The sequence below is a fragment of the Sorex araneus genome, chromosome 4 (genome assembly GCF_027595985.1).
Source record: "Sorex araneus isolate mSorAra2 chromosome 4, mSorAra2.pri, whole genome shotgun sequence".
NCBI classification, from domain to species: domain Eukaryota; kingdom Metazoa; phylum Chordata; class Mammalia; order Eulipotyphla; family Soricidae; genus Sorex; species Sorex araneus.
In genome coordinates, this window is record NC_073305.1 from 177,532,167 (window position 1) to 177,554,327 (window position 22,161).

At 48.1% G+C, this 22,161-nt stretch overlaps 1 protein-coding gene across 1 annotated transcript in view; it reads left to right on the plus strand.

Annotated features, from left to right (window-relative positions):
* The first annotated feature begins 6,436 nt into the window (after positions 1 to 6,436).
* The window catches only part of PLEKHG1 (pleckstrin homology and RhoGEF domain containing G1), a 289,773-nt gene continuing 274,048 nt past the window's right edge, over positions 6,437 to 22,161 (plus strand). The window contains exon 1 of the mRNA XM_055135924.1: positions 6,437 to 6,585. The gene's annotated coding sequence lies outside the window, so the exon portion shown is untranslated. The remainder of the gene's footprint in view (positions 6,586 to 22,161) is intronic.

Below are 22,161 nucleotides of genomic sequence, written 5' to 3' on the forward strand. Positions count from 1 at the left end.
GTGAAAATTGTTACATCTCACCGTGGGGTTGTCAAGTCCTTGTCTGGGGGGTCTGCTATGCAAATTGAGCCTTCTGTGTTACTGGTTTTGATTATTGAGCTTAGTTAGCTTCTATGTTCCCACCTAATTTGATATGTGCCCGCCGGGATGTCAGTATTGTAGAATTTGCGGTTGCATGCTACATACAGAAACTCCAGGATATTAAACTTGGCCGTGAGTTTACATGGAAGTGGTTGCATCGCACTGAATTCTCAGCAGGGGAGAAAATATTTTCTTTCAATCTTTCTTCATGCTCTTGAGTGCATGTCTCTGAGAGAGAGAGAGAGAGAGAGAGAGAGAGAGAAGGCAGAAAAGGAAGAGAAGAAAAGAAGGAGGAGTAGGAGGAAGAGAAGGAGGAGGAGGAAGAGGAGGGGGAAGAGAAAAATGAAGAGGCCAAAGGTTTCCTTTCTTCTTACTTCTCCTTTGTCTATCTGAAAGGCTGCCCCAAAGTAATTGGGGGTAAAAGAGAAGGAGCCAATTAGAGGTCTGAAAGAAGACCATGACTTATAGGAAGGTTGGTTTGGCCAAAACAACTAAAGTGTTAAAGGAACTTGAGTTCAGGGTACTGGAGCAATGGTAGAGTGCATTTCACATGGCAGACCCAGGTTCTATGCCCAGCACAACTATATACTCCATCAAGTTCCCCCAGGTGTGATCCTGAGCACAGAGCCAGGAGTAAACCCTTAGCACTGCTGTGTGTGGCCCCCAAACAAAAAGTTAATGAAACTTGAGTTCACGCCAGAAAGATAGGGTGGGAGGTAAGTTACTTGCCTTGCAAACAGCTTTGGCTGCCACAACGTTGGTTTGATTCCCTGTCACTATATATGATGCCCTAAGCATTGCCAAAGATTTCTTTTGAGCACAGAGGCAGGAGTAGATCCTGAGAACTACTGGATGGAGATACACAGCAGTGAATCCCAGAAGGCAGCAGCTCACCTGAGATCTCTCCGGACCCCGTACCAAGCCAATTACACCAGGGCACCTCAGACGGAGAAAGTGTGCCTTCTCTGCCCACTCCAGATGAAACCCCGGTGACCACAAGCTTCCAGAAGCAAAAACCAAGTATGCGGGTTCAAGGACTAAGACCCCAGGTCACATGATGGCAGTGGAAATGGACCGTCTCTCTCCATTTCCCTGCCCGCTTGGGGTCCTGGCTATCATGCCCATGATCTGCCTCGAGGCACCATCTCAGCGCATCAACAGCCTTGATCCAGAGTCTCCCAAATGAATCTCAAAATGGATTAGCTCCATACAGAGATGTCTCTGGACCCCAACCATTTACAATTTTAGAATTCCAGAAGCACGCGACCTCTCATGATATTCATAATGAGCAATAGAAAATAAATTATCTAGCATCTGCCCCTGGCAGGCAGGCTTGAATGGTGGTGGGAAAATTCAAGTAAACCATAATGCCCAAAACCAGAGATAGAAAATGAAGGAAGTTGTCTGCCTTAGAGGCAGGGGGAGGGCTGGGGTTGGCAGGAGGAATACTGGGGACATTGGTGGTGGAAAATGTACACTGGTGGAGGGATGGGTGTTCGATCATTGTATGACTGAAAGTCAAAGGTGAAAGCTTTGTAATTATCTCACAATGATTCAGTTTGTTTTTTTTTTAAAGGAAATAAAAAGAGAACCACTGGATGAGGTCCCAAACCCCCAAACAAACAAACATTCTACTGGGATTTTCCCCCCACATATCAATAATTGAGAACCCTAAACACATACACCTTACTATACACAGAGTTGATCAGATCCAAAGAAATTAAGGCAATTACAGGACTAGATAAAATCGTGGAGCTGATGATGAGCTATTAACTCTTCTTATTTTCATTCTGTCTAGGACACAAATTTCTGTCTCTTTTGCATCTGTTGGTGTTCCTTGATTGCTTTAAGTCCTGACTGATATCTGGGGAATCCTTCTACATGGGACCTTTCTCAACCAACAGATACGTCACCTTCCAGGAAGAACCACTGCACTTAGTGTGCTAGTTCAGAGATGGGTGGGATAACCTTTCACCTTTGTCCTTGCTACATCATGAAATTTGCTCTTACTCCCAGCCAAGAAAGGTGACGTCATCTGAAGGGAACTGGGAAGGAGATGTTGCAGACCAGCAATGGAGAGGTGCAGAAGTCTCAGAATTTCTTGGTAAACTCGAATTCTGCTCCCTGCTTTTAAGTTCAACTCAGCAAGACACAAATAATTACATTCCTTTCTTTTTCTTCCCTTTTGGGTCATGTCTGGTGATGTTCGGGACTTGCTCCTGGCAGTGCTCAGGGGACCACCTGGGATGCTGGGGATCAAACCCCATGCAAGGCAAACACCCTACCTGCTGTGCTATAGCTCCAGCCCCTATAACTATTTCTTACATTGCCTTTCATTATTGAGTTTAGCACAGCTTCTGAATTTTTAATCTTCTAATCATAGGCTTGAGGGAAGGTAGCATCAGCACCAGTAAAAACACTGAGGGTCATCCTACTCTGGAGGGCATTTGAAAGCCCCTGCCATCCTAATCACATGCTTCGTTTTCTGTCTTCCCCATATGCAAGTCGGTCCTAAGTTCCTACTCTTAACCAAATCTCAAGATGGCCAGAATATTAAAAAAAAAAAATTTTTTTTTGGTCTCATGAAATTTGTAGTTGAAATAGCTCTCTTTGGCTGGGGCTCAGGGTGGATAAATTCTACCTATGCATCTCCTCAAAACCAATGGACATGATCTTCCTGATTTTGTGTAACCATAAATTCAGCAGAGCTATCATCTGTATCATAAAAGTTATCACTTTTCAGTCATAAAAGGAAAGCAACCTGCGAGCGAGCCTTTTAACTCTGTAAGCTCTGCAAACACTAACTCCCATAGGTGTGGAGCTTGGTGACCCTGAAATGTGATTCAGCACCAGATTGTGTTCGGCTATAACTATTGTGATCATAGGCCACGCAGGAGAACTGGAACGCAGAGTTCGGCCATGGGCCGCTGAGTAGCCTGGAGCAAGTCACTGAAAGTTCTTGAATGTCTGCGACCTTGTACATAATTTGGGGATTACAGTACCTTACTTTTCTAGAACTGGATGGTTGGAGAAATAAATTAGATGCTGTAAGAGACACTTGGTGATTTCTTTATTTTTAACAGAAATGTAATTGGCAAATTTTATTTGATATTTTGAGAAAGAAAAGGGCATGACTTCAGGGCTATGAATGTCTGACTGCCTCAGGTCCGTTTTCCTCCTTCTCCTGTTGAGGACGCCAGGATTGCAAGCATAGCTGTGAGAATACACCCCTGCAGGCAACCCTACTAAGTATTCTGTCACCCAACAAAATGGGTTTGGGGGGAAGGAAGGGACCCTAGGTTATTTGGCCCCTGTGCCAGTATATAAGGCAGTGGCAGTCCCTCGGGCCCCATAGCCCCTTCTATCTGGACCACCCTTTGCCTGCCCACCTCTCCAGTTTAAGCAGATAGTGGTTTTCTGCTGGGTTAATTTCTGGATTGCCACACTCCCTCCTTCTAGGCTTTTGGTTTTTCTGCCCTGTAACAGAAGAACCAAATGAACCCAAAGAATTATGAACCCCTGTTGTTCATCGATTTGCTCAAGCGGGCACCAGTAACATCTCCATTGTGAGACTTGTTGTTACTGTTTTTGGCATATCGAACATGCCACGGGTAGCTTGCCAGGCTCTGCTGTGTGGGCAGGATACTCTCAGTGGCTTGCTGGGCTCTCCGAGAAGGATGGAGGAATCGAACCTGGGTCGGCCTCGTGTAAGGCTAATGCCCTACCCACTGAGCTATTGCTCCAGTCACATCTTCCAGTCTTCTGCCCTATGTGGAGACAATATCCTCCATAAAGAGCCTCTCATGTGTGTACTCTAAGTAGTTTCTGTTTCCCTTTGTTGGTCTCAGCTCTTCCTATTAATATTCAGAAGGCCTCTCACCAAAAGAACTTTCCTGAGTCTGGTCTAGCAAGGGGAAACCATCCCACCAGATTCTTTTCCGAAGTGGGTAAGTAGTTTCTGGCTACCATGAAAGGGAACCAAAGAGCGTTTTGACAAAGAGCACGTGTTCCTTGCACCCATCCATTCTTCCCTCCCTCCACCCCTCACTCTTCTGCCTTCCTTTCCCCCTCCCTCCATCCGCCCCACTACCCACCCTCCTATTTTATATCTGTTCTGAGTTAGGAGGCGAGCTCAGGGCTGGGGGTGTAGCTCATGAGTAAAGCACTTGTCTGACATGTAGAGAACCTGGGTTCTATGCCCAGCATGGAAAGGAAAAAAGCAGGTGCAGTGAAGCTAAGGGCTGGACCGCGCACAGAAACTAGAGACACGGTGTGTTCCTGCGAGATTTCAAGTCCCCTCTGGGATGCCCTGAAGGACAGGGCTTTCATCTGACGGGGCATCAGCGTGAATATTTCCACGTGCCCTGTCTGGCTCTTGGTATTACCCAAAGAGGTTTCAGGTTTCCGTTTCTACCTCCCACCTCACTGCCAAACTGAGATAAAGAGAAGTGGGCCAGTGGGGCAATAGAATAACCCTGGCTATAGAAGAAGAACCAAAGTTCAGAACTGTTATCTGCCAAGGGGGTGCAATTAGCAAGTGGCAGAGTCTACAGCTGGTGTTCAGCTCACACTGCGTCCCTCCCTGTGCTCGGTGCTAAGGGGTGTGGGACCAGCTGGAGCCAGGCAGGAGAGCACCAGAGCGTTCCAAGGAGTCAGGAAACCCTAGCTCCCCTCCTATCCTCTCCCAGCTCTGCCCAACCCTCACCCAACACAAACACACCCAGCCCTTGGCATTAGGATCCAGGGAGAGAGTCCAGTGACGACCAGCCCCCAGGTCGTGGGATGGCAGGAGATCACCAAGTCAAATGCCACCGCCAACAGTTGGGGTGTGGTGGGCGCTCGGGTAATGGAAAAGTCTGGTTCAGACTCCAGGACCTCAGTTTCCTGTCTGTGAAAGGAAGGCATTCCCCCACCTCTTTTTCTCCCAAGGCTGTGGAAGTGCCCCGGGATGAGTGCTCTGAAGGCCAGTTCCTGGTCTAGTCCCACTGCAAATCTCCCTTGGGAAATATACCCCGTGCATCACCCAGTCTCTTCCCTCGAGAAAACAAAGCCAGAAGAGGAAGAAATAAATAAATAAATAGATAGATAAATAAATAAATAAATAAATAAATGGGAACCAACTAAAACTGTACAACGTAGCAGAATTGCAACTCGGTGCGTCTGGTTTGCTGGTGTGCAGATGCCTAGAGCTTGTCGGGATGGGGAATAATCACTAACTTGTACCCCAGATTCTTGCCTGTAGATCTCCAAGTTTCCCCCTCATTGATGTCACACGGATGCACGCGCGCGCGCGCGCGCGCACACACACACACACGGAGCGGTGTTCTCCTTATATACCGAGGAGGAAGTGAACTAATTCCTCAGGTCTTGAGGAAGTGAACTAATTCCTCAGGTCTCAAGGGGACACGGCCATGGGCAGGGTGAGCAAGTATCACCCTACAGTGACAGAACTCAGGGGGGCTCTGAGCCGGACTGATCTGCCAGAATAGGCAGCGGAGTAAGGGCTCCCAACCCCTTTGCCTCACCTTGGATGTTCCTCGCCAGGCACCTTAGTTCGAAGCCATCATTTTACAATGGGGTTGGTGTCTTTAAACACCCAGGCGCTATCACCAAGTGACCCTGCCTTGACACTCTTACTTTCCCTAAGCAAAGGTCACTGAACGCATTCACTGCAGTGGTGGAGGTAATAAGGTCTACAAGTAGCGAGCCTCACCCCTCTTTACCAATGATCGCCAAATAAGAACCAAAAAACTGCCTTAAAATAATGATTGCGGGGGGGGGGGAGGGGGGCTGAGCGATAGGGTGTTTGCCTTACACGCTGGGCCGACCGGGGTTCCACCCCCCCACCCCCCCACACCCCCCCCCCCGGCATCTCATATGGTCCCCCAAGCACCGCCAGGAGTAATTCCTAATTCCTGAGTGCAAAGCCAGGAGTAACCCCTGAGCATCGCTGGGTGTGACCCAAAAAGCAAAAATAAAATAAAATAAAATAAAATAAAATAAAATAAAATAAAATAATAATGATTGCGGGGTGGGCGTGGGACGGGGGTGACGAATGTTAAAGAACCCAGATGGGCACGATATCGCTCAGGCGAACCGCCCCCCTTCCGTTCCCCCCTCCAAAGATCGCCAATAAACGAAGAAGAGTGAGGGATGCACGGTGCCTGCGCGAGCCCAGTAGTAGCGGGGACTGTGCTGAATAAATCAGTACCGCGCCTTCTCCCCGCAGGGGCTGCAGTTTGACTGCTCCGCCTGGCACGGCTCCAGAGCCACGTCCCGGCGCTTCATCCCTTTCTCCCCGGGCCCCGCCGCCGCCTCCCCGCCCCTGCGGCCCGGGGGCCCGGGGGGAGGCGGCCGGCCGAGCCCGCATCTGGGCGCTGCGAGGGGCGGGCCGGGGCGCGGCCGGCGGCGGGGCCGGCGCGAGCAGGAGGAAGTGGGTCGGCGCGGCCGCGGGAGCCGGCGGGCAGCGCGCAGAGTCCCCGGGCCAGGAGCCGCGCGTCTCCGGTAAGCGCCCGCTTTCTGCCGGCACCCCGGGGTCCTTCTGCGGGGGTGGCCCCCGCGGGGCGTCCCGGCCGGGCGGGGTGTGGGGGGGAGGAGCACCCTGCAGAGGGATCTTTGTTGGGGGCGCCCCGCTCCGCAGGTGGAGGTGGGCGGGGCGGCGGGTGGGCTGCAGGTTCGGACCTTTCTTTCTCCGCCGGGCGCTGCTGGCCGCGGGGTTGGGGGGGTGGGGGGGCACCCCGGGAGGGTCTTCCAGGAGCGCCCCGCTGCCGAGATCCGGCCGGGCCGCTGCCCTCGGCCGCCTGGAGGGGGCGACCCGCGGAGTCCCGGTTCCAGTCGGGGTTGCTGCCTGGCTGGACCCGGCGGACCCGCGGCGGCTGCAACGGTGGCGGCTGAGAATTGGAGGCCGGGGGCGGGGGGGGGGCGGGGGAGGTGGGCGAGGTGTTTCCGTGCATCCGGGAGCGTGACTAGACCCCCCCACCCGCCCCCGCACGCAGAGGCAGACCCCCAAACGATACCCGTTGTTGGGGGACCAACCGCGCCTGGTGGACTCCCTAGCACGGTGGCGGGTCCCAGTGCATCGTCCCCCACCAGGACCCAAAACGGGGGGATCTGCGGGGGCGGGGGGCGCGCGCTAAAGCTGCAGGGTCCCCGCTTTAGGAGCAAAGTCGCGGCTGGTCGATGGCCCCTTGGGGCCGGTGCGGGGGGAGTCGAAAGCCGGTGGCTCCTCCGTCCCCAAGGGTCAGCGGTCCACCTTTCTGGTCTCGGAGGCGCGCGCGGGTCTGCGGGGGACGCCGGGTGGACCCTCTTTGTGTTCTGGGATGGAGGGGTCTGAGCCTCAAGCTGGAAGCTGCAGGGCGGGAGGCGGAGCGGTGCCTGGGACACGGAGAGAGACTCCCCCTGGCTGGGAAACTTTCTTCGGTGCGTCCCGGGAAACGCCGGCGGCGCGGGGCGTGGGAGCCGGAGCTGCGTGACGTGTGAGCGCGCGGCTTCCCGGTGTCCCCCCACCCTGCAGGTGCTCGCGGTTCCCGCACGCATTTCCGCGGTCGCGGAGCAGCCCAGGGCCGGTGCGGGGCTGTTTCCCGGCGGCTGCGGTGTAGCCGAGGACAATGCCCCCGGGCTCCGAGGCCCAGCTGCTCTGGGGGGTTTCCGACCCACGACTGGCTATGGGAGTACCGAGTGTTTGTGTGAAAGCCAGGAAGCCCCGAGGTTGAGTCTAGGTCAGATTTGTCATCCGCCAGAATTCCAGGCTCCACGCTCCGTCGTATAATGCCTCTGAAAATAGTTTATCAAGGGTTCGACTCCTCGGCATCTTCTGGCGTCTCGATCTCTGTGCTTGGAGTGCTGGGGAAGAACTTGGCTCTTCCTTAGACACCGTTGAGCCCGCTCTGAAGCCCAGAGATGGGGAATTAGGAAACTTCTTCCTCGCTTGGACCCGGCCAGGTGCGGTCTGCTGACCTTGGCTTCCTCTGAACAGCCTGACTTTCATGCATCTGATGGTTTTCTAAAACCTCATCCGCCTTCCTTACCTTTCACTCCGGGAAAGGTAAGGAGTGTGGATACTGAGATACAGAAGGGACATTTGACCATTTGTCCTCTTGGAGCCGAACTTCACTTTTTGTTCTGTTTGCAGCCACAGGTGCCCACCACCAAACTACCTTAAGAACTGTTTTCCCAGGGGTCACCCTCCTCTCCCCACCCCCCTTCTCAGGATGTCTTAGAGTGCCTGGCCACTTCCTTACCTGGTGCCAAGTTCCCCCAAAGCTCTCTGCTGCAGGCAGAGCAGAGAGAAGAGTAGGTTCTCTGGCCATGCTCTCAGTCTGGGTACTTCCTAACTCTGCTTTTCCTTTTTTCCTTGACTGGATATCCCTGCTCCATCTCCGTCTTCCCCAAGGTCATCAGCTTCCTTCATTGCCTATCATGGTCGTTGCCAAAATAGTCCAAGCTTCCAATTTTCCACAGTATGTTTAACAGGTATTTCAAAGAGGTTAAATGATTTTCTTTTCATAAATCAATAGAAAGTGACATTCTGATTTTTCCAAACCAAGAATAATTATTGAGGCGATGATTCCTCCTCAGGCCAATAATTTAAATAAGATATAAAGGTATAGAGACTGACACAGAAATAGAAGACAGATTTGAATCATATTAAATCTTTGGGCCCGACTGGTGGAGGGAGGGATGTTTGATCATTGTGAGATTGTAACGCAAACATGAAAGTTTGTAATTATCTCACGGTGATTCGGTAAAATTTTAAAAATTAAAAAAAAATCTTTGGGCCCTATAGAAACTAAGATCCACTCCTGGATCTCTTCCTGGATTCTTTTTCTTTTCTAAGGGGGTGGGGGTTGGGTGGGGTCACACCTGGTGATGCTCAGGGGTTACTCCTGGCTCAGCACTCAGCGATCACTTCTGGTGGGCTCGGGGGAACTTATAAGACGCTGGGGATCGAACCTGAGTTGGCCGCGTGCAGAACAAGCGCCTACCTGCTGTACTATGTCTCTTGCCCCTCTGCTTGGATTTTTAATGGCTGAAGTCTACATAATAACGGTTTCTGATCACTGCTGAAGGTTATCTTCCCGACAGTTGTCACCAAGGAGCTAGTATAGCCCCTGACTCCTGCTGAGTTCGGACAAAAATAAGTACACTGGGCCCAGCCAAGCTCTGAGTGAAGGTGGCCTGTGCAGCTTCTTAGCACCAAGCCTGTTAGGCCCCGAAAGGAAATCACTTGGACATCGGCTCTTTTACAGTTGGGAACGTGGTGAGGTCAGAGTTGCTCAGTCTTTCTGGATTACCTCACCTTTGCTCATTTCTTCCTCTATAAATGTAAGAAGCAATGGCCTTTTCTTCTGGAGTTGGGCCGGGCTGTGATGATTATCAAGGAAATAATGCACCGTCTGTGCTGGGCACATATTGTGTGCTTTAGAGATGATGGTGGTCTAAACCCAGTCCTGGGAGTGAATGGTTTTGCTGGTGGCTATTCAGCTCTGGATTGTTTTGGCATGGCTGGGATTTCACCCATGTGTGTTGCTTTCTCCCCTGAACCTCGATACCTGGAAGTGATGGTGCCAGGGAGATATATTTCTAGTTAAAGGTTACGGCTCACTCTTTAAGAGACACCAGCAAATCGCTTGTTGTTTTTGACTCAGCAAAAACATGGTTTCTAAGGCAAAATAGTCATGCATTTCAGCAGGGATGGCATTGGGAACATTTTCTAAACAAAAACCTTGAGCAGGGGCTGGGGCGATAGCACAGTGGGTAGGGCGTTTGCCTTGCACTCGGCCAACCCGGGTTCGATTCCCAGCATCCCATAAGGTCCCCTGAGCACTGCCAGGAGTGATTCCTGAGTGCAGAGCCAGGAGGAACCCCTGCACATCGATGGGTGTGACCCCAAAAGCCCCCCCCAGAAAAAAAACCCAAGAAGCCTTGAGTAGCTTAGTCCTTGTGTGTCTAATGTATCTCAAATAATAGTGTTTCGTTGCATGCAGACCTGCCTTAGTCTTGCATAATCTTGCATTATGAAATGAAAGACTGACACCCAGCTATTCAGGCATTCGGAGCCATGGGCATCTGTGCTAAATAGAACTGACTGGCTGAAGAGATAGTTTTCAGGTAATTAGCTGCTGATGGTGTGCTTGGTTTTGAATTATTCAAGCTGAAGGAAGCTTTCACAAAGATGATAGAAATAGAGGCTATATTCATCTTAGCAAATATAGACTACTCTTGGAAGCAGAATAACTGGACCATGGATTATACAAAGTCCCATTTCAAAGACTCATCCAACTTGACCGTTGATCAAAACGGTTTTCACATTTGAGTCATGTGGGAGTATCTTTTCCATCTGAAGACTCTAGGTTACTGGAAACAGTTTCCCTGATAAGGTAGTAGCCAAGTAAAAAATTCTAACATTGTGGGGGTCTGGGGATAGGGATTCACACCCGGTGATGCTCAGGGGTTACTTCTGGCTCTGCACTCAGGGATCACTTGTGGTGGACTCAGGGGAACAAGTGGGGTGCTGGGGATCGAACCTAAGCTGGCCGCATGCAGGGCAAGTGCCTACCCGCTGTGCTGTCTCCCTGGGCCCTCTACTTGGAGAGGCATAAACTTCATTTTTGGGTAAATATTGAATTACTGAACCTCATATTTGGGTAAATATTGAATTACTGCTTGACAGAAAGATTCAGGGACTGAAAACCCATCCCCCCAACCCAAGCTTCCCCCCACCCCCATATAATCCCAGAGGAAAGACAGCCTGAAGGTTGTTAATGTTAGGCTAAGTTTTGAAAAGCTTCCAGCTCCACCCACTTGATACAGTAGCCTGACTCTAGGAGGGAGAGTCGGGCTGTTTGCAGGTCTTTAATTAAGAAAGTTGTTTTGGTAAATTTTAATAACCGGGGTGCTGCCAGTCCTTCAGAAAACCACTTATCAGCAACATTAGGAAGGTCAGATGGTTAGAACATTTGGTCAAAAAGTAGCAAGCCTCTAAATGTGAACAACTTCTCTTTAAAATATCGAAGGACTAAATTAGTAGATCAGGATATCATCAGGTGAGCCCTAAATTTTGCTGCAGTGAAAGACAGCCTGTTCTCTGCATCTGGTCCCACTGAATACAGAGCTCAGTGACCTACATCTGACTAGAGATGGAAGAGCAAGACAGGACGAGAAGTTCCAAATTGCAGAAGAGAGGCAGGGGCAAACCTTTGTTCTATAAAGTGACAAATAACATTTTAGACTTAGTGTGTGTGGAGGCGTTGGGGGTGAGGGGAGAGATTATTTACTGTCCTTCAAAAATGTAAAATCAAGTGTTTGCTCATAAGCTGGATTTCTCCTGCAATCATAGCTCACCAACTCTCTTCTGATGAGACATTCTGATGAGACGTAATATCCACCCCTATTTTCATGGAGACCAGAAACACTCAGGTCATCGCCTCTGTTGAGTCTGAATCCACTTGACTTATAGACTTATGATCTCTTTCGCCCTCCTTTCTCCAGCCCTTCTTCCTTGTTTTCTCCTTACAGTGGGTTGGAAGTCTTGATCAGTGTTTGACAATCAGTTGATACAGGAATGGCAATGAAGAATTTGTCAGTGTTGCCCCCTTGAGTTAAGTGCTGCATGGGGAGAGAAGCCCAGCTAGGGTGGAATAAAACTCATGTGGAAACCGGTATTTGGTGAAGATTATTGGCCCTGTGAAATGAAATCCAACCCACTTTCCGCCCTGCAGAGCCCCTAGGCTGTCTGATCTGTACCCCTTTTCTAACATCTTCCCCTGTATCCCCTTCATACCTGTAATTCAGGAGAACTCACCGAACCATAGACGGGCTGTGCCCTCGGCAGTTACAGAAATCCCTGGATACAAAATTTAAATCAATTTCTCTTCCTGGGAGTATCTCTCCATCCCATTGGGCAGAGATGTGAGATGTGTTGTCAGCAAGCGACCTTATACATGAAGGGCTTAGGAAGACGGAGGAATCTAGTCTAGATCTAGGTCCAGGATATGGCCTTTTGAGACTAGGGGACAGTTTTGTTCCTCCTTGTATCTTAATGGGTTTGAGCTTACCTCTTGAACCCATCACAGAGTCGGGCACGGAGTTGTTACCTGATTTGTATATGAAACACTATCAAGCATCGCATCTACAGATCAGGCTTTGAAGTCGGGTTATGCTGAGGTCTCGCCTGAGCTTCCCCATTTATCTGATGCAAGTCCCACCATCTTTAAAAGAAATGATAAGAATGATCTCCTAATTGGTTTTTTTTTTTTTTTTTTGCTTTTTGGGTCACACCCAGTAATGCTCAGGGGTTACTCCTGGCTTTGCACTCAGGAATTACTCCTGGCGGTGCTTGGGGGACCATATGGGATGCTGGGGATCGAACCCGGATTGGCCACGTGCAAGGCAAACGCCCTACCCACTGTGCTATCGCTCCGGCCCCTGATCTCCTAATTGTTAGGAATGAATGAGAGTTCCCTCTCTAAAGCATTTAGTTCAGGATCCAACATGTAGTAATTGCTTAATAAATGGTAGCTTCATTATTCTAGAGCCATTTATTGAGAACCCATTGTGGCTAAAATTAGACCTGATGCTGTTCTAGGTCAAGTGGCCAACACTGAGACATGGTCTTTAAAAAGCTGTCACCATAGGGGGATGATGGGTGGGCCACCGTGGACCGGTGCCTCCAGGAAGCTTCCCAGGGAAGGCAACCTTTGATCTGTGATTTTAATGATAGCAAGAAGTTCCTGTTCATCAGCTCTAAAATACTTTTTAAATACGTCATTTTTAATGTACCTCTAAGAAAAGAAAATGTTATCAGTAAAATTGACATCATCTCTGAGAAAATGCATCCGTAAATTGTACAAACATGATTCTTGGAATCAGTAAAATGTGTTGGTTATTTGTGCACCTTAAATATCTGTTGCCCAAATTATGTTAAGTCTGGTTGCATTTTGCTTCATTGATTTACATTGTAACTCATTTTCTCTTTTCTGCTTCTTAGCTCTGGGAAGTTGTCTTAGATATGGCAAAAATAAAAAAGGTTAACAATAATAAATTCACGAACAACGTTGTGAAATATTTGTTGTCTGGTTCACTTCAAACGTATGACTGAAAATATTAAGTTCAGCTATTTTAATGAATAAAGTATATAAGTGGTTCTGTTTAAGTGAAATTGATCTACACACGACTTGGGTAAGCTAGACTTGGCCTACTTTCGCAGCTGGAGAATTCCCTTTGGCAGCTGTCTGAAAGATGTGTGAAAATTTAATGTACATAAATGCCTTCCTAAGAGCAACAAAGACATTAATTAGCTGTGTTTATGTCCTTCTGTTTTCTACATTTGATTTAACTTCAATACTCCTCTCCTCTGTATCCCAAGGGACTGATCATCTGTCTTGGTCCGTGATGAAAATGAAATGGAAGGAGCCCCCTTCCTTGAGAGCGGGCCCTCTTCCTGCTTGGGCCGACCTTGCCTGCTTCTCTTACAGGAAGCTCTGTCCTCTGTCCTTCCTTCCCCACCCTTCCCTGTGCCCATGAGAGGGCAAAACGCTTCTGAGTCTTTGCTTCCCGATGTCCTCAGAACCCTGAATCCTCCCCCAAGATCTTTTCAGGGCCCCGCTCAGAGCCCTGGTCTGCGCTCTGTCCAAGCTTCATTTAAGCTCCCAGTTTTTGATGACTCCCAGGACTTCTGATGGCCCTTGGCTGTCTCTAGCTGTGACAGTATGTGCCTTCCTGTGGCCATGATTTGCGTTTCAGCATATCCCCCAAGTCCAGTACCCAGTGGCATGCTGGCTCTGCACCACGCCCTTCCCATATCTCCCTGAAATCTGTTCCTCTGGGGACACTTTAAACATTTGATTTATCACTGTGGAATCCCAAGGTCATAAGTTCACATCTCTCTATGTGTTCTAATACTTCTTCCACCGCCACCGCCAGAGCTCTGGCTCACCCTGAAAAGACACCTTATTCTTCCCTGGGCCCCGTTCCCTCTGATAACCACCTGAGTCTGGAAGTTCATTGTGTTGGCTTTTGCCAGTTGATTTGCTTTAGCTTTTCCTATCTGACATATGACTAAGACATATCTGACATTCCTATCTGACTTATGAGTAAGAAAATATCTTTCACTTCCTATCTTATTTCACTTTGTTTCATCATCTGCTTTGACCTCAGAGGTACAACTTCAATCACTGTTAACGGCAGAGTAGTGTTCTATAGCTATATATGCCGCCACCACCAGTTTTATCTTTGGGGGACACTTTTCAGCTCTTCCCAACCCCCACTCCATCCTCTGACAAAAACCCAAGCAGAGATTCCTTCCTGAGAGAGAGCGTTTGGCCAGGAAGGATGCTAAAAACAGACTTTCTCTTCTTCCTGAGCCACCTTCTTTCTCCCTTCGACTTTCTCACACGCTAGAATAGTGACCCTCTTAAAAACCAAAACAAACTTGAGGAGCCTGCAGACCCAACCCCATCGCAAGCTAAAAGGGAGTCTTTGGAAGCAGAGAAAAAGCCACTGGTAGGCGCTCCAGGGGTGCCTGTCACCCAGGTTCAGTGTTAGCGTGGCATAGGCCTATTTCTGATCAGTGACACTCAGGTGATGGGGGTTGCTGACAGAGGGACATGGGAGGCTGTCGGGAGGGGCCTGAGGTAGACATGGGGCTGCAGGAAGAGGGAGTGGGGGCATGAAAGCACTGTGATTATAGACGGCTCAGACACTGACACTGTGCTTCTCTGCTGTGCTGCAGTCCGGGGCCTGAGTCTGCAGTCCTGGGTTTGCGCCCCTGCACTGGCTAAACCTGTTATTAGTTTAAGCCTCTGTGTGGTGCTAAAATATCATAGCTGCCTTCAAGAAGGACATAGCAACCTGTCTGAAACTGCTTACAGTTTAAACTCTCAGGTGTCTCCGTACTGTACAAAAAAAAAATGTGAAGGAAATAAACACAAGAATTTTAAGATCCAGTGGGGCTGGAGCGATAGCATAGTAGGTAGGGCGTTTGCCTTGCACACAGCCAACCCAGGCTCGATTCCCAGCATCCCATATGGTCCCCCAAGCACCGCCAGGGGTAATTCCTGAGTGCAGAGCCCGGAGAAACCCCTGTGCATCGCCGGATGTGACCCAAAAAGAAAAAAAAAGAATTATAAGACCCAAGAGTCCAATTAAGAATTGAGGCTTATAGAGTGGGGGCCTGGGGAGCCCAGTGGGGCCTGCGAGGCCTTTAAACATTCGTGTCTGTGGGGAGAGGCCTCTCTGGTTTGTGCCTTTCCCATCTTCTCGAGGTTTGGAGGTGGAGCTCCCAGGGTGAAGAGAGGCAAAAGCAGATGGGAAATGGGGGTGGAGGTGGGCACCTCAGGGTCCTCGATTCTCTAGGGTAGGGCTCTGGGAGACACTGGCAAGCTTCGAGGTAGCGTCAGAAAATCCTGATGGTCTTGTCTTTTATCACCTCCCCTCTGTCTCCAGAAGACAAATGCTTATAGTTCCCACCTCTACTCTCATTTTTTTAGGTTAAACTCCAGGACATGCTCTCTGCTCCGTGTCGCCTGGTATCTGGTATTGGATCTAAAAACAGCCGAGGCAGTAAAGCAAAAAGAATGTCTTGGTCTGGATGCCCACGGGTGGGGGGGTGCCCCAGCACAGACAAGGCATCTCCTCAGGCGATGCAGAATCCCGATGACACCCCCAAGGTTTCCTTCTTACACACCTCTCACACCTCTTGCTCTGAAGAACATATTTTTTGTGTGCTTTTTGGGTCACGCCTGGCAATGCACAGGGGTTACTCCTGGCTTTGCACTCAGGAATTACCCCTGGGGGTACTCAGGGGACCATATGGGATGCTGGGAATCGAACCCGGGTCGGCCGCGTGCAAGGCAAACGCCCTACCCACTGTGCTATTGCTCCAGCCCCTGAAGAACTTATTTTGATAGGAAACTCAGATGGAGTTGTGACGGTGGAAAGCACAGAAGTTTGTTACACTCTTCCCCACCCCCCTTCTCCCCCCGCCCCACCCCTACCCACCGCCCAATGTCAGGAGGAGATCCCATCCAATCTAGTACAGCAGCTCGCAACATTTCAAATAAGAAGATCTCACATATTGGTTTCTGGTTTTTTATATAAAGAAGGCACCAAAGATGTAATCACTCACAGTCACTATTCTAAACATCCCCTGGGGTTTTGTTTTAATGATATGCAATGGTGTACTAGGCTGGCCAGTGGTCAAACCTGGTAAACTTCACTTTTTGACTGAGAAAATTCATCCCTATTGGAGGTTTCAATAGGCAGGATGGAGATGGTAATGGAATCGGATATTTTCTTACTCTCTTTGCTGACTTATTTTAGTCGTAGTTCAGATGCTCTGGATATGGGGAGGGCGGGGATGAAGTACATGAAGAGAGAAGTTTGTTTCTCTCTTGCTTTTGCTTATCTCTGCTGAATAGCCTGGATTTCTCTCTAGGCAAGGTCTGAGACTCAGATTCTGACAAGGTCTCTGACTCAGAGTTGACACATGGGACTGATCTGGGACAAGATGGTCTATAGGACTCATTTGGATGTTATTTGAAAACAGTTTCTAAAATGGGGCTTTGGACCAGAGAAGTGATACAGAGATAATGGTACTTACCTTGCAGTTTGGTCCCCACCCTCATATATGACCTCATATATCACTCCAAATAGGAGTGACCCCTAAGTACCACTCGGCATAACTCAATCCCTCCAAAGATAAATAAATTAATTAAATAGGGCTAAAACTATTAGATACACGGTTTTTATAGATATTTTGTGGGTTGAGTACATACTGTATATAGAGCTCCTTGTTCATAATCAACCCTGAGTGAATAGTGTTTCTCTGATTACATTTATTGAACATCACAGTAAGTTATGTTCTGGATATCGCAGGAAGGGATGTCATGATCCCTGCCACTAGGCATCTGGAAGAGTAAACCACATGAAAATTGGCATGAAGTTCACCCAGCCTGGAAGGGTAGCCTTCTGTCCCCTGAGACAAAAGTCAGTGGTGAGCGAAAAGGAAGAGGAACTAAGTTTTAGCTTGCTCCTTCATACGAGAAATGCACGATCCACTGCCCTGGGATATCTGATTAGAAGCGGTTTGTTCCACAAACAAATTTTTCTAAGTTTCAGGAACACTGTGATGAACAAAACAGACCACAAGTAGCAGGAAGAGAAAGCCCTATGTAAAGACTTCCTTAAAGAAAAGCAAGAGGGGGTGGTGTTAGGGGTATTTTGAAGGGCACCCGAGGGGTGTGTGTGTCTGTCTGTGTGTGTCTGTGTGTGTGTGTGTCTGTGTGTGTGTGTCTGTGTGTAGAAAAGTCTCAAGTTGCTGGGTGCTCTGAGGCAAGGTTTCAATTGTCAGTGCCCTGGAGAAGATCCAGATAGAGGGAACCAATCAGTATGGAGGCAGTAGCCGCAGGAGCAGAAGGTGAAGCCATGCCTGGATGGTATAGCTTGGAGTGTTCAGGGTCTTTATCTTAGTTTCAGAAGTTCAGTGCAGAGCCACACTTTGCAGGTGTGCTGAGCTCCCGGGGCAGCTCCAGAATCTACTTCATGCCCAGGTGGCAGTCTAGAGCAGCCACTGCAGGTGGGGAGAAGACAGTGTGGTTCAAGAGGCGGGGTCTGGGGGAGGTGGGAATGTGTGGCCGCCTTCTCTCACTCTGCCCAGACCGGGCTCACGAACTTCTTTCTTCATGTACATCATCCCCCTCCCCGCCCCACCATCACCATTTATTCCACAACATTTGAACTAGTACTAAAATAAATAAGTAAGGGGCTGGAGTGATAGCACAGCGGGTAGGGCATTTGCCTTGCACGCGGCCGACCCGGGTTTGAATACCAGCATCCCATATGGTCCCCTGAGCACTGCCAGGGGTAATTCCTGAGTGAAGAGCCAGGAGTAACCCCTGTGCATCGCCGGGTGTGACCCCCCCCAAAAAAATAATAAAATAAAATAAATAAGCAAAGAGTGCAAGAAAGTATTCAATTTGATCCTTCACTTCCGTGGTGCTCCCTCTTCTAACCTCAAGGGGGCGCTGTGTGTGAGGCCGTATGGAAAAGCTGTCCTCTCCCCTCAGAGCTCAGGGGCTGGTCCTTCTGACTCCATCGCATTCTCCACATTTCTTGTCTGCAGCTAAGATGTCATTTTGAGAAGATATGCATTGAGTATCTGCCTTCTCTTCCTAGACTTGGAGTTTCTAGAGAGCAAGCATTTAGACTATCATTTTTTTTTTCCCCTTCAACAGCTTGAAATGAGTTTGGAGGTCATACCCAAATCTCAGTTTTTGCAAACTAACTAGGAATGAAAAGTCTGTGGCAGAGGAAGGAGAAAAAGGAAGTGGAAAGGAATCCCACAGGAAGAAAATAGAGGAGCTCCCCATTAGCTCTTCATAAAGGAGTCTTTAGATAAGTGTTTTTGTTGAGATAAGTTCCTATAAAGAAAGTTGGTAGCCACGGTGTATGAGTCGAGCGGGCCTGCAATAAATGCAGTGCTCTATAAATATGTATGCCGATGCCTGCCTTTCACTAGTTTATAGCCCTTGGAAGCTCAACTGTGTTTATTCTGGAATAGAAACAACTATTAGAGAAGCTATATTGGTAGGAAGTTGTTTCATGTTCCAAGCCAGTTGAGTAGCTGTTATGCATTTCCACACAGGATATCTGCCCCACTCCAACTCATAAACAGACCTTCTTCTGGAGAGAGAGGGCAGCCTAGGTCTTCAACAGGTTGAGAAACTACTGAGGAGGAGAAAAAGGGCTGTCTCCATCCTGGTATTCCCCCCTTGAGAGTATGGCCTTGGGCTCACCATTGACCCAGAGTCAGTTGTTTGCCTGGAAGTTTGGTCCAGGTCTCGATTTCCCCTGCAAAGGAGAACGGGGAGGTGTGGTGCTCCATGTTAGTGTGTGGGTTTGGGATGGAAACCTTAATTTTAGTTCACCAATTTAGAGTTTAGAAATGTAAGCGTATTTTGAGAAGTCTATGTTTGTGATTTTCATTCAGAATTTAACAATCTTACTGGAAGAATACAAATATAGCTAAGCCAGATTATAGTAGGCTATTCTAAGTGGGGCCATCACTTGCTCTACTATTTGTGAATTTGATTGATGAAGACAAGTCTTCAAATCTTTTTTTAAATTATTTTATTTTATTTTATTGAATCAACATGGGCTGGAGCAATAGCACAGCGGTTAGGCATTTGCCTTTCATGCGGCTGACCCGTGTTCGTTTCCTCTGCCCCTCTCGGAGAGCCCAGTAAGCTACCGAAAGTATGGAGCCCGCATGGCAGAGCCTGGCAAGCTACCCGTGCATATTGGATATGCCAAAAACAGTAATAATAAGTCTCTCAATGACAGACATTACTGGTGCCCGCTTGAACAAATTGATGAGCAACGGGATGACAGTGACAGTGACAGTGAATCACTGTGAGGTAGTTACAAGCTTTCATGTTTGGGTTACAGTCTCACAATGATCAAACACCCATCTCTCCACCAGTGCACATTCCCCACCACCAAGTCTTCAAATCTTTACTAATGTGAATCTTTCACATTAGTTTTAGTTACTGAGCCTATCAGAAAATAATAGAATGCAGTTTCTCTTAGAATATTGTGATTTAGACTATTCTGGCTGCAAAAGTTAGGCCCTATTGTGTTTCCAAGTCAAGAGAGAAACTGCAGAAGGCCTTTCTGGGCCTCCCACTCTTATTCATGCATTCTGAGATTTATCTCTTTGGCTTTTGCACAATTGATTTAAAGTCACCCACCCAGATCTGGACTCATAATCTTTATGTCCAGACCTACCTCTAACTTCCCGAGGTTGTTTTCTTTTTCTCTTTTTCTCCTCTTCTTAGTTAATAGCCATCACAATTTGCTGGTCAGTGCAAAAGCTACTTTCCTTCCTTTCCTGCCTCATCTAATCAGCAGTAACTTCCTACAGAGTTCATTCATTTTCACTTCTTCATGCTCCGTTGCCAACCTTTTAGATGCCTATCTCTCACCTAGATCACTAGAACGATTCTTAGCCAGCACTGATTATTCTGTCTAGAATACAAATGTGACAATTGGATAAACTTTCACAGAGGTCTTTTGAACCCAATGGAAAGGACAATGGTAGAACTTAAGAATAGATGAAAATTTCAGTTAGAGAGACTTTAAGACTCTTTTAGTCCCAGCCCTCACCCCCACTCCACACTCTCATGCCACAGTTCTATTCTCTGGACAAAGCCTATGGCCTTACCTCCCAGCCTGCAGAATCTTGCCACCTTCACAATCCTCACTGGCCCCATATGCCCAATTTATTGTCTCATTCCCAGGATTAGTGCAGAAGGGTCTAACTCATCTCCTTGCCAAGATCCTTTGCCTCTTTACTACATAGTTTGCATGTACATGTCAGCTCATTGAGTCTTCTGAATGGTTTCCCATCTTTCCCAGAGTCAAAAGCAGGTCCACCCAACAACCTCTGAGACTCTATACGAAGGGGGAAATTCTTCTCGCTAAGGAAACTTCCAAATTAGTGTAAGGAGAGGAAAGGGTGAAATGATTCCCCTTTGCCCACTTTGGACCCTTAAGAACCTATCCCAGAGATGATGTTATTTTACCCAGTATTGTACTAGTCATCTCCAACTGAGAATAACACGCTTTCCCATGTGGTTGCCACACAATTAATACAGCTGATAAAAATAACCACTCTTGGGGCCAGAGAGATAGGACAGCAGGTAGGGTGCTTGCCTTGCACACAGCTGACCCAGATTTGTTCTCCCCGGCACCTCGTATGGTCTCCCAAGTCCTGTGATGAGTGATCCCTACATGCCGAGCCCAGAAACAAGCCCAGAGCACAGCTGGGTGTGGCCCCTAACCCAAAATAAATAAAAATCAATTTTTTAAATACAATTAAAATAGCCACTCTCTCTTAGCCTATCAAATGCTGTCAGAGTGAAATTGTCCTCTGAGAGTCAGGGTTTTTCTTGCCTAGTTGTTACTGCTGCATCCCAAATACGGACTACATACTACAGCATTTAATTAGATGAGTGATTGGGTTGTATTCTAAAGTTTTATTTTTGGAAGACAGCTCTATAAAAACGTTCTAAGTGGTGATTGTGATCTTGTATTATTAAATGAAGACCTGCTTGACTCGTGACGTAACTGAGCATTAGTGCTGTTGATGTTCACATGCCATTAATCTTACACCAGTGTTTTTATTTATTTTTTGAGTTTTGTGTCATATCCAGCAATGCTCAGGGGTTACTCTTAGGTCTGCACTCAGGAACTGCTCCTAGTCATGTCAGGGGACCATATTATATAGTCGGGTATCGAACCCGGGCCAGCTGCATGCAAGGCAGGCACTTTACCCACTGTGCTATTCCTCAATGTCTTTAATGCACAACACCAGTGTCTTTAAATGTACAAAGTCTTCAGGATTCCCCTGTGAAATAGGGGGTTCTCAAAAGGAAAGAGAGAAAAAGGGAATGCCCTGCCACAGAGGTGGGGTGGGATGGAGGGAACAGGATGGGGGTGGTGGGAGAGATGCTGGGACCTTTGGTGGTGGAGAATGGGCACTGATGGAGGGATGGGTACTCGATCATTGTCTGACTGAAACACAGGCACAAAAGTTTGTAAGTCTGTGACTGTACTTCACGGTGATTCACTAATAAAAAAAATAGAAATATTTTTTCTCATATAAAAAAAGAAATAGGGGGTTCTTTGAGCTCTCTTGCCTCACAGGAGTCTAAAATTTTACCTCTTCTCCCCTTCTTCAGCAGGGAGTGAAGACTACGTGGGTCATGGTTTTAGAGTCGGGTCAACCTTCTTTTGTAGATGGTTTATACTAGTAACTAGCCAATTCTTCATCCATACAATGGGGATCCTTATAACTTTTTAAAAGAGTTATTATGAATAAGTAATAATTGTGAATAAACTGTTAGACAGTGCTTGGCTTTTAGCTGCTATTAATGGGCAATTGTGATCTTTCCCACGTCACGAAATAAGTTGCTGTGATGCTTCCAAGGCAAGAAGGGAAGGACCCCCAAGGGTTGGTTGGGACCCTTAGTTGTATTGCCTCCTCAAGTTTCCCTGCCCCTCTACCCAGTGTGTGTATGT